Source organism: Polyodon spathula, chromosome 4 (genome assembly GCF_017654505.1).
Source record: "Polyodon spathula isolate WHYD16114869_AA chromosome 4, ASM1765450v1, whole genome shotgun sequence".
Taxonomy (NCBI): domain Eukaryota; kingdom Metazoa; phylum Chordata; class Actinopteri; order Acipenseriformes; family Polyodontidae; genus Polyodon; species Polyodon spathula.
The window spans coordinates 252,554-264,833 of NC_054537.1; the positions used below are offsets into that span (position 1 = coordinate 252,554).

The 12,280-nt window shown below is 38.9% G+C and overlaps 1 protein-coding gene across 3 annotated transcripts in view; it reads left to right on the forward strand.

Annotated features, from left to right (window-relative positions):
* The first annotated feature begins 11,121 nt into the window (after nucleotides 1-11,121).
* nktr (natural killer cell triggering receptor) overlaps nucleotides 11,122-12,280 on the forward strand; it is a 35,323-nt gene continuing 34,164 nt past the window's right edge. For all 3 annotated transcript variants that reach the window (XM_041246783.1, XM_041246785.1, XM_041246786.1), the window contains exon 1: nucleotides 11,122-11,179. The gene's annotated coding sequence lies outside the window, so the exon portion shown is untranslated. The remainder of the gene's footprint in view (nucleotides 11,180-12,280) is intronic.

Genomic DNA, 12,280 nt, shown 5'->3' on the forward strand with positions numbered 1-12,280 from the left:
GCTGTGCAGTCTTCATATTGTATGTGAAGTATTGGTGTAGTTGTGTCAGTGCTGTGCAGTCTTCATATTGTATGTGAAGTATTGGTGTAGTTGTGTCAGTGCTGTGCAGTCTTCATATTGTATGTGAAGTATTGGTGTAGTTGTGTCAGTGCTGTGCAGTCTTCATATTGTATGTGAAGTATTGGTGTAGTTGTGTCAGTGCTGTGCAGTCTTCATATTGTATGTGAAGTATTGGTGTAGTTGTGTCAGTGCTGTGCAGTCTTCATATTGTATGTGAAGTATTGGTGTAGTTGTGTCAGTGCTGTGCAGTCTTCATATTGTATGTGAAGTATTGGTGTAGTTGTGTCAGTGCTGTGCAGTCTTCATATTGTATGTGAAGTATTGGTGTAGTTGTGTCAGTGCTGTGCAGTCTTCATATTGTATGTGAAGTATTGGTGTAGTTGTGTCAGTGCTGTGCAGTCTTCATATTGTATGTGAAGTATTGTTATGTGTAGTTGTGTCAGTGCTGTGCAGTCTTCATATTGTATGTGAAGTATTGGTGTAGTTGTGTCAGTGCTGTGCAGTCTTCATATTGTATGTGAAGTATTGGTGTAGTTGTGTCAGTGCTGTGCAGTCTTCATATTGTATGTGAAGTATTGGTGTAGTTGTGTCAGTGCTGTGCAGTCTTCATATTGTATGTGAAGTATTGGTGTAGTTGTGTCAGTGCTGTGCAGTCTTCATATTGTATGTGAAGTATTGGTGTAGTTGTGTCAGTGCTGTGCAGTCTTCATATTGTATGTGAAGTATTGGTGTAGTTGTGTCAGTGCTGTGCAGTCTTCATATTGTATGTGAAGTATTGGTGTAGTTGTGTCAGTGCTGTGCAGTCTTCATATTGTATGTGAAGTATTGGTGTAGTTGTGTCAGTGCTGTGCAGTCTTCATATTGTATGTGAAGTATTGGTGTAGTTGTGTCAGTGCTGTGCAGTCTTCATATTGTATGTGAAGTATTGGTGTAGTTGTGTCAGTGCTGTGCAGTCTTCATATTGTATGTGAAGTATTGGTGTAGTTGTGTCAGTGCTGTGCAGTCTTCATATTGTATGTGAAGTATTGGTGTAGTTGTGTCAGTGCTGTGCAGTCTTCATATTGTATGTGAAGTATTGGTGTAGTTGTGTCAGTGCTGTGCAGTCTTCATATTGTATGTGAAGTATTGGTGTAGTTGTGTCAGTGCTGTGCAGTCTTCATATTGTATGTGAAGTATTGGTGTAGTTGTGTCAGTGCTGTGCAGTCTTCATATTGTATGTGAAGTATTGGTGTAGTTGTGTCAGTGCTGTGCAGTCTTCATATTGTATGTGAAGTATTGGTGTAGTTGTGTCAGTGCTGTGCAGTCTTCATATTGTATGTGAAGTATTGGTGTAGTTGTGTCAGTGCTGTGCAGTCTTCATATTGTATGTGAAGTATTGGTGTAGTTGTGTCAGTGCTGTGCAGTCTTCATATTGTATGTGAAGTATTGCTGTAGTTGTGTCAGTGCTGTGCAGTCTTCATATTGTATGTGAAGTATTGGTGTAGTTGTGTCAGTGCTGTGCAGTCTTCATATTGTATGTGAAGTATTGGTGTAGTTGTGTCAGTGCTGTGCAGTCTTCATATTGTATGTGAAGTATTGGTGTAGTTGTGTCAGTGCTGTGCAGTCTTCATATTGTATGTGAAGTATTGGTGTAGTTGTGTCAGTGCTGTGCAGTCTTCATATTGTATGTGAAGTATTGGTGTAGTTGTGTCAGTGCTGTGCAGTCTTCATATTGTATGTGAAGTATTGGTGTAGTTGTGTCAGTGCTGTGCAGTCTTCATATTGTATGTGAAGTATTGGTGTAGTTGTGTCAGTGCTGTGCAGTCTTCATATTGTATGTGAAGTATTGGTGTAGTTGTGTCAGTGCTGTGCAGTCTTCATATTGTATGTGAAGTATTGGTGTAGTTGTGTCAGTGCTGTGCAGTCTTCATATTGTTTATGTGAAGTATTGGTGTAGTTGTGTCAGTGCTGTGCAGTGTGAAGTATTGGTGTAGTTGTGTCAGTGCTGTGCAGTCTTCATATTGTATGTGAAGTATTGGTGTAGTTGTGTCAGTGCTGTGCAGTCTTCATATTGTATGTGAAGTATTGGTGTAGTTGTGTCAGTGCTGTGCAGTCTTCATATTGTATGTGAAGTATTGGTGTAGTTGTGTCAGTGCTATGCAGTCTTCATATTGTATGTGAAGTATTGGTGTAGTTGTGTCAGTGCTGTGCAGTCTTCATATTGTATGTGAAGTATTGGTGTAGTTGTGTCAGTGCTGTGCAGTCTTCATATTGTATGTGAAGTATTGGTGTAGTTGTGTCAGTGCTGTGCAGTCTTCATATTGTATGTGAAGTATTGGTGTAGTTGTGTCAGTGCTGTGCAGTCTTCATATTGTATGTGAAGTATTGGTGTAGTTGTGTCAGTGCTGTGCAGTCTTCATATTGTATGTGAAGTATTGGTGTAGTTGTGTCAGTGCTGTGCAGTCTTCATATTGTATGTGAAGTATTGGTGTAGCTGTGTCAGTGCTTGCATATTGTATGTGAAGTATTGGTGTAGTTGTGTCAGTGCTGTGCAGTCTTCATATTGTATGTGAAGTATTGGTGTAGTTGTGTCAGTGCTGTGCAGTCTTCATATTGTATGTGAAGTATTGGTGTAGTTGTGTCAGTGCTGTGCAGTCTTCATATTGTATGTGAAGTATTGGTGTAGTTGTGTCAGTGCTGTGCAGTCTTCATATTGTATGTGAAGTATTGGTGTAGTTGTGTCAGTGCTGTGCAGTCTTCATATTGTATGTGAAGTATTGGTGTAGTTGTGTCAGTGCTGTGCAGTCTTCATATTGTATGTGAAGTATTGGTGTAGTTGTGTCAGTGCTGTGCAGTCTTCATATTGTATGTGAAGTATTGGTGTAGTTGTGTCAGTGCTGTGCAGTCTTCATATTGTATGTGAAGTATTGGTGTAGTTGTGTCAGTGCTGTGCAGTCTTCAGATTGTATGTGAAGTATTGGTGTAGTTGTGTCAGTGCTGTGCAGTCTTCATATTGTATGTGAAGTATTGGTGTAGTTATGTCAGTGCTGTGCAGTGTGTCAGTGCTGTGCAGTCTTCATATTGTATGTGAAGTATTGGTGTAGTTGTGTCAGTGCTGTGCAGTCTTCATATTGTATGTGAAGTATTGGTGTAGTTGTGTCAGTGCTGTGCAGTCTTCATATTGTATGTGAAGTATTGGTGTAGTTGTGTCAGTGCTGTGCAGTCTTCATATTGTATGTGAAGTATTGGTGTAGTTGTGTCAGTGCTGTGCAGTCTTCATATTGTATGTGAAGTATTGGTGTAGTTGTGTCAGTGCTGTGCAGTCTTCATATTGTATGTGAAGTATTGGTGTAGTTGTGTCAGTGCTGTGCAGTCTTCATATTGTATGTGAAGTATTGGTGTAGTTGTGTCAGTGCTGTGCAGTCTTCATATTGTATGTGAAGTATTGGTGTAGTTGTGTCAGTGCTGTGCAGTCTTCATATTGTATGTGAAGTATTGGTGTAGTTGTGTCAGTGCTGTGCAGTCTTCATATTGTATGTGAAGTATTGGTGTAGTTGTGTCAGTGCTGTGCAGTCTTCATATTGTATGTGAAGTATTGGTGTAGTTGTGTCAGTGCTGTGCAGTCTTCATATTGTATGTGAAGTATTGGTGTAGTTGTGTCAGTGCTGTGCAGTCTTCATATTGTATGTGAAGTATTGGTGTAGTTGTGTCAGTGCTGTGCAGTCTTCATATTGTATGTGAAGTATTGGTGTAGTTGTGTCAGTGCTGTGCAGTCTTCATATTGTATGTGAAGTATTGGTGTAGTTGTGTCAGTGCTGTGCAGTCTTCATATTGTATGTGAAGTATTGGTGTAGTTGTGTCAGTGCTGTGCAGTCTTCATATTGTATGTGAAGTATTGGTGTAGTTGTGTCAGTGCTATGCAGTCTTCATATTGTATGTGAAGTATTGGTGTAGTTGTGTCAGTGCTGTGCAGTCTTCATATTGTATGTGAAGTATTGGTGTAGTTGTGTCAGTGCTGTGCACAGTCTTCATATTGTATGTGAAGTATTGGTGTAGTTATGTCAGTGCTGTGCAGTCTTCATATTGTATGTGAAGTATTGGTGTAGTTGTGTCAGTGCTGTGCAGTCTTCATATTGTATGTGAAGTATTGGTGTAGTTGTGTCAGTGCTGTGCAGTCTTCATATTGTATGTGAAGTATTGGTGTAGTTGTGTCAGTGCTGTGCAGTCTTCATATTGTATGTGAAGTATTGGTGTAGTTGTGTCAGTGCTGTGCAGTCTTCATATTGTATGTGAAGTATTGGTGTAGTTGTGTCAGTGCTGTGCAGTCTTCATATTGTATGTGAAGTATTGGTGTAGTTGTGTCAGTGCTGTGCAGTCTTCATATTGTATGTGAAGTATTGGTGTAGTTGTGTCAGTGCTGTGCAGTCTTCATATTGTATGTGAAGTATTGGTGTAGTTGTGTCAGTGCTGTGCAGTCATATTGTATGTGAATATTTGTAGTTGTGTCAGTGATAGTATTGAAGTGTAGTTGTGTCAGTGCTGTGCAGTCTTCATATTGTATGTGAAGTATTGGTTAGTTGTGTAGTTGTGTCAGTGCTGTGCAGTCTTCATATTGTATGTGAAGTATTGGTGTAGTTGTGTCAGTGCTGTGCACAGTCTTCATATTGTATGTGAAGTATTGGTGTAGTTGTGTCAGTGCTGTGCAGTCTTCATATTGTATGTGAAGTATTGGTGTAGTTGTGTCAGTGCTGTGCAGTCTTCATATTGTATGTGAAGTATTGGTGTAGTTGTGTCAGTGCTGTGCAGTCTTCATATTGTATGTGAAGTATTGGTGTAGTTGTGTCAGTGCTGTGCAGTCTTCATATTGTATGTGAAGTATTGGTGTAGTTGTGTCAGTGCTGTGCAGTCTTCATATTGTATGTGAAGTATTGGTGTAGTTGTGTCAGTGCTGTGCAGTCTTCATATTGTATGTGAAGTATTGGTGTAGTTGTGTCAGTGCTGTGCAGTCTTCATATTGTATGTGAAGTATTGGTGTAGTTGTGTCAGTGCTGTGCAGTCTTCATATTGTATGTGAAGTATTGGTGTAGTTGTGTCAGTGCTGTGCAGTCTTCATATTGTATGTGAAGTATTGGTGTAGTTGTGTCAGTGCTGTGCAGTCTTCATATTGTATGTGAAGTATTGGTGTAGTTGTGTCAGTGCTGTGCACAGTCTTCATATTGTATGTGAAGTATTGGTGTAGTTGTGTCAGTGCTGTGCAGTCTTCATATTGTATGTGAAGTATTGGTGTAGTTGTGTCAGTGCTGTGCAGTCTTCATATTGTATGTGAAGTATTGGTGTAGTTGTGTCAGTGCTGTGCAGTCTTCATATTGTATGTGAAGTATTGGTGTAGTTGTGTCAGTGCTGTGCAGTCTTCATATTGTATGTGAAGTATTGGTGTAGTTGTGTCAGTGCTGTGCACAGTCTTCATATTGTATGTGAAGTATTGGTGTAGTTGTGTCAGTGCTGTGCAGTCTTCATATTGTATGTGAAGTATTGGTGTAGTTGTGTCAGTGCTGTGCACAGTCTTCATATTGTATGAAGTATTGGTGTAGAAGTATTGGTGTAGTTGTGTCAGTGCTGTGCAGTCTTCATATTGTATGTGAAGTATTGGTGTAGTTGTGTCAGTGCTGTGCAGTCTTCATATTGTATGTGAAGTATTGGTGTAGTTGTGTCAGTGCTGTGCAGTCTTCATATTGTATGTGAAGTATTGGTGTAGTTGTGTCAGTGCTGTGCAGTCTTCATATTGTATGTGAAGTATTGGTGTAGTTGTGTCAGTGCTGTGCAGTCTTCATATTGTATGTGAAGTATTGGTGTAGTTGTGTCAGTGCTGTGCAGTCTTCATATTGTATGTGAAGTATTGGTGTAGTTAGTTGTGTCAGTGCTAGTGCAGTCTTCATATTGTATGTGAAGTATTGGTGTAGTTGTGTCAGTGCTGTGCAGTCTTCATATTGTATGTGAAGTATTGGTGTAGTTGTGTCAGTGCTGTGCAGTCTTCATATTGTATGTGAAGTATTGGTGTAGTTGTGTCAGTGCTGTGCAGTCTTCATATTGTATGTGAAGTATTGGTGTAGTTGTGTCAGTGCTGTGCAGTCTTCATATTGTATGTGAAGTATTGGTGTAGTTGTGTCAGTGCTGTGCAGTCTTCATATTGTATGTGAAGTATTGGTGTAGTTGTGTCAGTGCTGTGCAGTCTTCATATTGTATGTGAAGTATTGGTGTAGTTGTGTCAGTGCTGTGCAGTCTTCATATTGTATGTGAAGTATTGGTGTAGTTGTGTCAGTGCTGTGCAGTCTTCATATTGTATGTGAAGTATTGGTGTAGTTGTGTCAGTGCTGTGCAGTCTTCATATTGTATGTGAAGTATTGGTGTAGTTATGTCAGTGCTGTGCAGTCTTCATATTGTATGTGAAGTATTGGTGTAGTTGTGTCAGTGCTGTGCAGTCTTCATATTGTATGTGAAGTATTGGTGTAGTTGTGTCAGTGCTGTGCAGTCTTCATATTGTATGTGAAGTATTGGTGTAGTTGTGTCAGTGCTGTGCACAGTCTTCATATTGTATGTGAAGTATTGGTGTAGTTGTGTCAGTGCTGTGCACAGTCTTCATATTGTATGTGAAGTATTGGTGTAGTTGTGTCAGTGCTGTGCAGTCTTCATATTGTATGTGAAGTATTGGTGTAGTTGTGTCAGTGCTGTGCAGTCTTCATATTGTATGTGAAGTATTGGTGTAGTGTCAGTGCTGTGCAGCATATTGTATGTGAAGTATTGGTGTAGTTGTGTCAGTGCTGTGCAGTCTTCATATTCTGTGTGAAGTATTGGTGTAGTTGTGTCAGTGCTGTGCAGTCTTCATATTGTATGTGAAGTATTGGTGTAGTTGTGTCAGTGCTGTGCACAGTCTTCATATTGTATGTGAAGTATTGGTGTAGTTGTGTCAGTGCTGTGCAGTCTTCATATTGTATGTGAAGTATTGGTGTAGTTGTGTCAGTGCTGTGCAGTCTTCATATTGTATGTGAAGTATTGGTGTAGTTGTGTCAGTGCTGAAGTATTGGTGCAGTCTTCATATTGTATGTGAAGTATTGGTGTAGTTGTGTCAGTGCTGTGCAGTCTTCATATTGTATGTGAAGTATTGATGTAGTTATGTCAGTGCTGTGCAGTCTTCATATTGTATGTGAAGTATTGGTGTAGTATTGTATGTGAAGTATTGATGTAGTTATGTCAGTGCTGTGCAGTCTTCATATTGTATGTGAAGTATTGGTGTAGTTGTGTCAGTGCTGTGCACAGTCTTCATATTGTATGTGAAGTATTGGTGTAGTTGTGTCAGTGCTGTGCAGTCTTCATATTGTATGTGAAGTATTGGTGTAGTTGTGTCAGTGCTGTGCACAGTCTTCATATTGTATGTGAAGTATTGGTGTAGTTGTGTCAGTGCTGTGCACAGTCTTCATATTTTATGTGAAGTATTGGTGTAGTTGTGTCAGTGCTATGCAGTCTTCATATTGTATGTGAAGTATTGATGTAGTTATGTCAGTGCTGTGCAGTCTTCATATTGTATGTGAAGTATTGGTGTAGTTGTGTCCGTGCTGTGCACAGTCTTCATATTGTATGTGAAGTATTGATGTAGTTATGTCAGTGCTGTGCACAGTCTTCATATTGTATGTGAAGTACTGGTGTAGTTATGTCAGTGCTGTGCACAGTCTTCATATTGTTGCATCAGTACCTTCATTCTAGTCTTGCAATCCTGAATTAAACAGCACATGTCTTTGGATAATGTGTATATACAGAATTGAAGTAAATCATATGGTATCAGTGATTGTCATGTTTATATCAGTTGTTGATTGTTAGATCAGATCAAGTTATTTACTAGCATATTTTAGCGTTTCTCAGGCGGCAGAAAACAGAGAGACTGCATGTTCAAATCCTTTATCTTTATTTATTTCTCTGGACGCTCTCTCAGCACCCAGACCAGAGACCACAGCTCATGGCATACAGGAACATAGAGAGATGCTGAGTGTTCAAATCCTTTATCTTTACAACCACAGCATCTCCTTTTAATGCCTTTGTGTCACCACTAGAGGGCAGGCTAAATCTAATGCTGCAGAAGACACTTGGACGCAAAATAAATAATGACAAATTTAATAGTAAAGTGACATTGGTCGCCATAGGTTTCCAAACTATACAGCTCTAAAACCATTGTGTTTATTTCAGTAAAATACATTGAAAAGCATGTCAAGCACAAAGAGCACTTTATTTCATCAAATTAAACATAATGCAGTTGTGATATGAATAAACATGACTCTGATATGAATAAACACGAATCTGATATGAATAAACATGACTCTGATATGAATAAACATGACTCTGATATGAATAAACATGACTCTGATATGAATAAACACGAATCTTATATGAATAAACATGACTCTGATATGAATAAACACGAATCTGATATGAATAAACATGACTCTGATATGAATAAACACGAATCTGATATGAATAAACATGACTCTGATATGAATAAACACGAATCTGATATGAATAAACATGACTCTGATATGAATAAACATGACTGATATGAATAAACACGAATCTTATGTGAATAAACACGAATCTGATATGAATAAACATGACTCTGATATGAATAAACCCTTTAAAGTCTTTCAGAAAAGTGAAAGGCAGCTATTCCTGAAACAGTTTTTGAAGGACTGACCCAACAACAGTCCAGAGTTAAACAAATAGCAGACTTTATTTAATTTATGACATACAAAAAGAAATTAAAAAACCACTATTTATCCATTCATCATCGTAATTGAAAGCTGTGTGATAGGCCTGCTGTGCAGCATTTGAATTGAGCCCTGGTCCTGCCTTCCAGTCACCCTGAGCAATTACATGAGCACCACATCCTTAGGTGTGTTGTTCTTTCACTGCATGAATATACTACTACTACTACTATATATAGATATATATTTATTTTGTATAGCGCCTTTTGTTAAAAATACCAAAGCGCTTTACATTAAAAAAATACATAAACTATATCAAAATACAGAAATATACATCAAACAGTACAATACAAACGATGCAATGCAGTGAGCCAGCACCCACCCATGGCACCCCGTTTTAAACAGCTTCTGAACGTCTCATGCATTTTACCATGTGTGGATTTGTGTTCCTTTTCTCTTACTGTTTTAAATGAATTGCAAGTGCGGCCTATTAAACTCATCAATTAAATTAGCTAATCACAAATGTGCTTGTTTTGACAAGATTTTCAGTTCCAGTGGCTTGATTTCATATGCACAACTCAATCATAAACTTTCAGAAAATGAAAGGCAGTGTTGTGATACATTTGCAACTGCAACAACAGAGAGTTAAACAAATGGGGTGTTGTAATACATGTGCACACTGCTGAACTACAGAAGCAATGGGGTGTTGTAATACATGTGCACACTGCTGAACTACAGAAGCAATGGGGTGTTGTAATACATGTGCACACTGCTGAACTACAGAAGCAATGGGTAATACAGAAATGTGCACACTGCTGAACTACAGAAGCAATGGGGCCAGTTGTGCACACTGCTGAACTACAGAAGCAATGGGGGGTTTTAAATACCAAATTGCATGTGTGTTGTAATGTAGATTTGACATGTGCACACTGCTGAACTACAGAAGCAATGGGGTGTTGTAATACATGTGCACACTGCTGAACTACAGAAGCAATGGGGTGTTGTAATACATGTGCACACTGCTGAACTACAGAAGCAATGGGGTGTTGTAATACATGTGCACACTGCTGAACTACAGAAGCAATGGGGTGCTGAACTACAGAAGCAATACATGTGCACACTGCTGAACTACAGAAGCAATGGGGTGTTGTAATGCATGTGCACACTGCTGAACTACAGAAGCAATGGGGTGTTGTAATGCATGTGCACACTGCTGAACTACAGAAGCAATGGGGTGTTCTAATACATGTGCACACTGCTGAACTACAGAAGCAATGGGGTGTTCTAATACATGTGCACACTGCTGAACTACAGAAGCAATGGGGTGTTGTAATACATGTGCACACTGCTGAACTACAGAAGCAATGGGTATATATATATATACACACACACACACACGGCATCAGTAGCTCCACTGTTTGTTAATCATACTGAAACAATGGGAAGTTGGCACTTTTCTAACATGTTGTTGTTGTTATTTTTATTATTATTATTATTATTATTTGTAAATGACTAATTTGAAACAGTATGGGTCTTTAGTGCCTCTTCCAGGGGGCTTCCCTCATGTTTTTGTGTTGTGTGTTTGTTAGAGGTTGCAGCAATGTGTCTGAGTACAGCAGACATGACACTAAAGTATAATTACAGGTTGAATTGTAGGCCTCAGTCTACACATATAATTATTATAGCATCATTTAAAAAAGACCATAAGAAGAATCTTCACAGGACGTTTAATCTGTGGCTTTTTGCATATTCCTGTGGAACTGCAGTTACAATGAATGTAGATATTCCATTTGAATTGAGTGCTGCTTTCATCTGCAAAATATGCTTTATACAGCCATATTCACAAAGCTTTAATTCATGGCTCATTTAGACAATTCATTGGTGTAATTTAATCATATTCAGTATTTAATAAATCAGAGGGTTGTTTCAATTCCCCTTTACCCTAAAACCCTGCATTTATTAATTTCCCTCGGTACTGGGGTAAGTCATATTTCATATACAATAGGTTCAAAATAGATTGTAACTCTACATAACCTCATGTACTCTATTCATTTGTCACATTGGGCAACAAAACATTACACATTACACACTCTTGAACTAACACGTTAGGGCTTGTGTCAGTCTGCTGTTCTCCAAGTACACCTACCACAATGAAACTATAAAAATAAAAAATGCAGACGCAAGTGCCAAACCATGTCTGTTTAAAACTTCCTTCAGCAACACTGCTTTTCTTAGGCCAAGCTACAGCGTTTTACACCGACCCAATTACCGTGTGTGACCATACCCTTTAAGACGATTCCGCCAGTTTCCCGGCAGACAACGGGAGGGGGTCGAAGGGAGTTCTGCGACGCTCAGGTTGGAAACAGTTGCAGCCACGACTACGCGAAGGGCAGGTGAGAGGAAGAGCGATGCTGCACAATGTGTAATAGCCGTGTTGCCTGGACTCGTTATCTAAGGAAATGTGCATTGTTCATTGTTCGAGGAGTGTTGCGATTGTGGTCTGTTGTGTTGAAGCAGCATGTCTTCCCAGAGGACGGGATTTGAATAATGAAGTCTCCTGAGAGAGCGGGTGCTTGTTGTTTTTTGTAGTCAGTCGTTCATGCAAAAGACAACAGGCGCTTTTATAACGTCACTAGTTTGTGTTTGTCTCTAAAAGACTCTTATTGAATTAAATAGAATATAATATATATATATATATATATATATATATATATATATATATATATATATATATTATACATATTTTTACGGTTAGGTGTTTTTAGTTTTGCTTTCAGTTTGAAACTGCGTACTACCTGCGTACGGGTAACTAGTACGATTGTTACCGGTTGTATTGTAAAGTAGTCTGGCCGCCAGTTCGTCATTGTTATACATACTGTACGCTGTGATTATAGTCGAGGTGCTTTTAAACTTCCTCTTCATCTTTGTACTCTATTCGTGCATTTAATCTTTCCGTACTGGTAATTGGTACTGCAAGGGAGTTTACAGTAAGACATAACTGCAGTGGAAATGTTATACTTTAGCTATGACAAGATTTACTGTTAAATGCGCATTTATTTATTTGTGTGTGTTTTACCACTTATGAAATATTAATAGCTGGCTGGAAATAAGACTCTTGCATTCAACTCACAGCAAAACCAGGTATGAATCAAGCTGCTATGCAATGGGAGCCTTATTTCTATCACTGTAAAACAAACCTACGTTTTGGTGAAGCTTCTTTTTATGTTGGGCCATATAAACCTGAATACTCATCAACAATCCATTGCCATATAACTGTCTGGGAATACATTGTGCTTGAAGACTGCTGTAATCTGTGATAGTTTAGCTACACTAGTGGCTTCCCCAGATGTGTTGCCTATTTAGTATTTACCCTTCCAGATCCTCTGCTCCCAAAACTAGCCAACCTCCTTGTTTCAAAAACGAACACAGATACTTTTACATTAATAAAAACACACGTTTGGCATCTATCTTCACACATGCTGCCCCTATCTCTG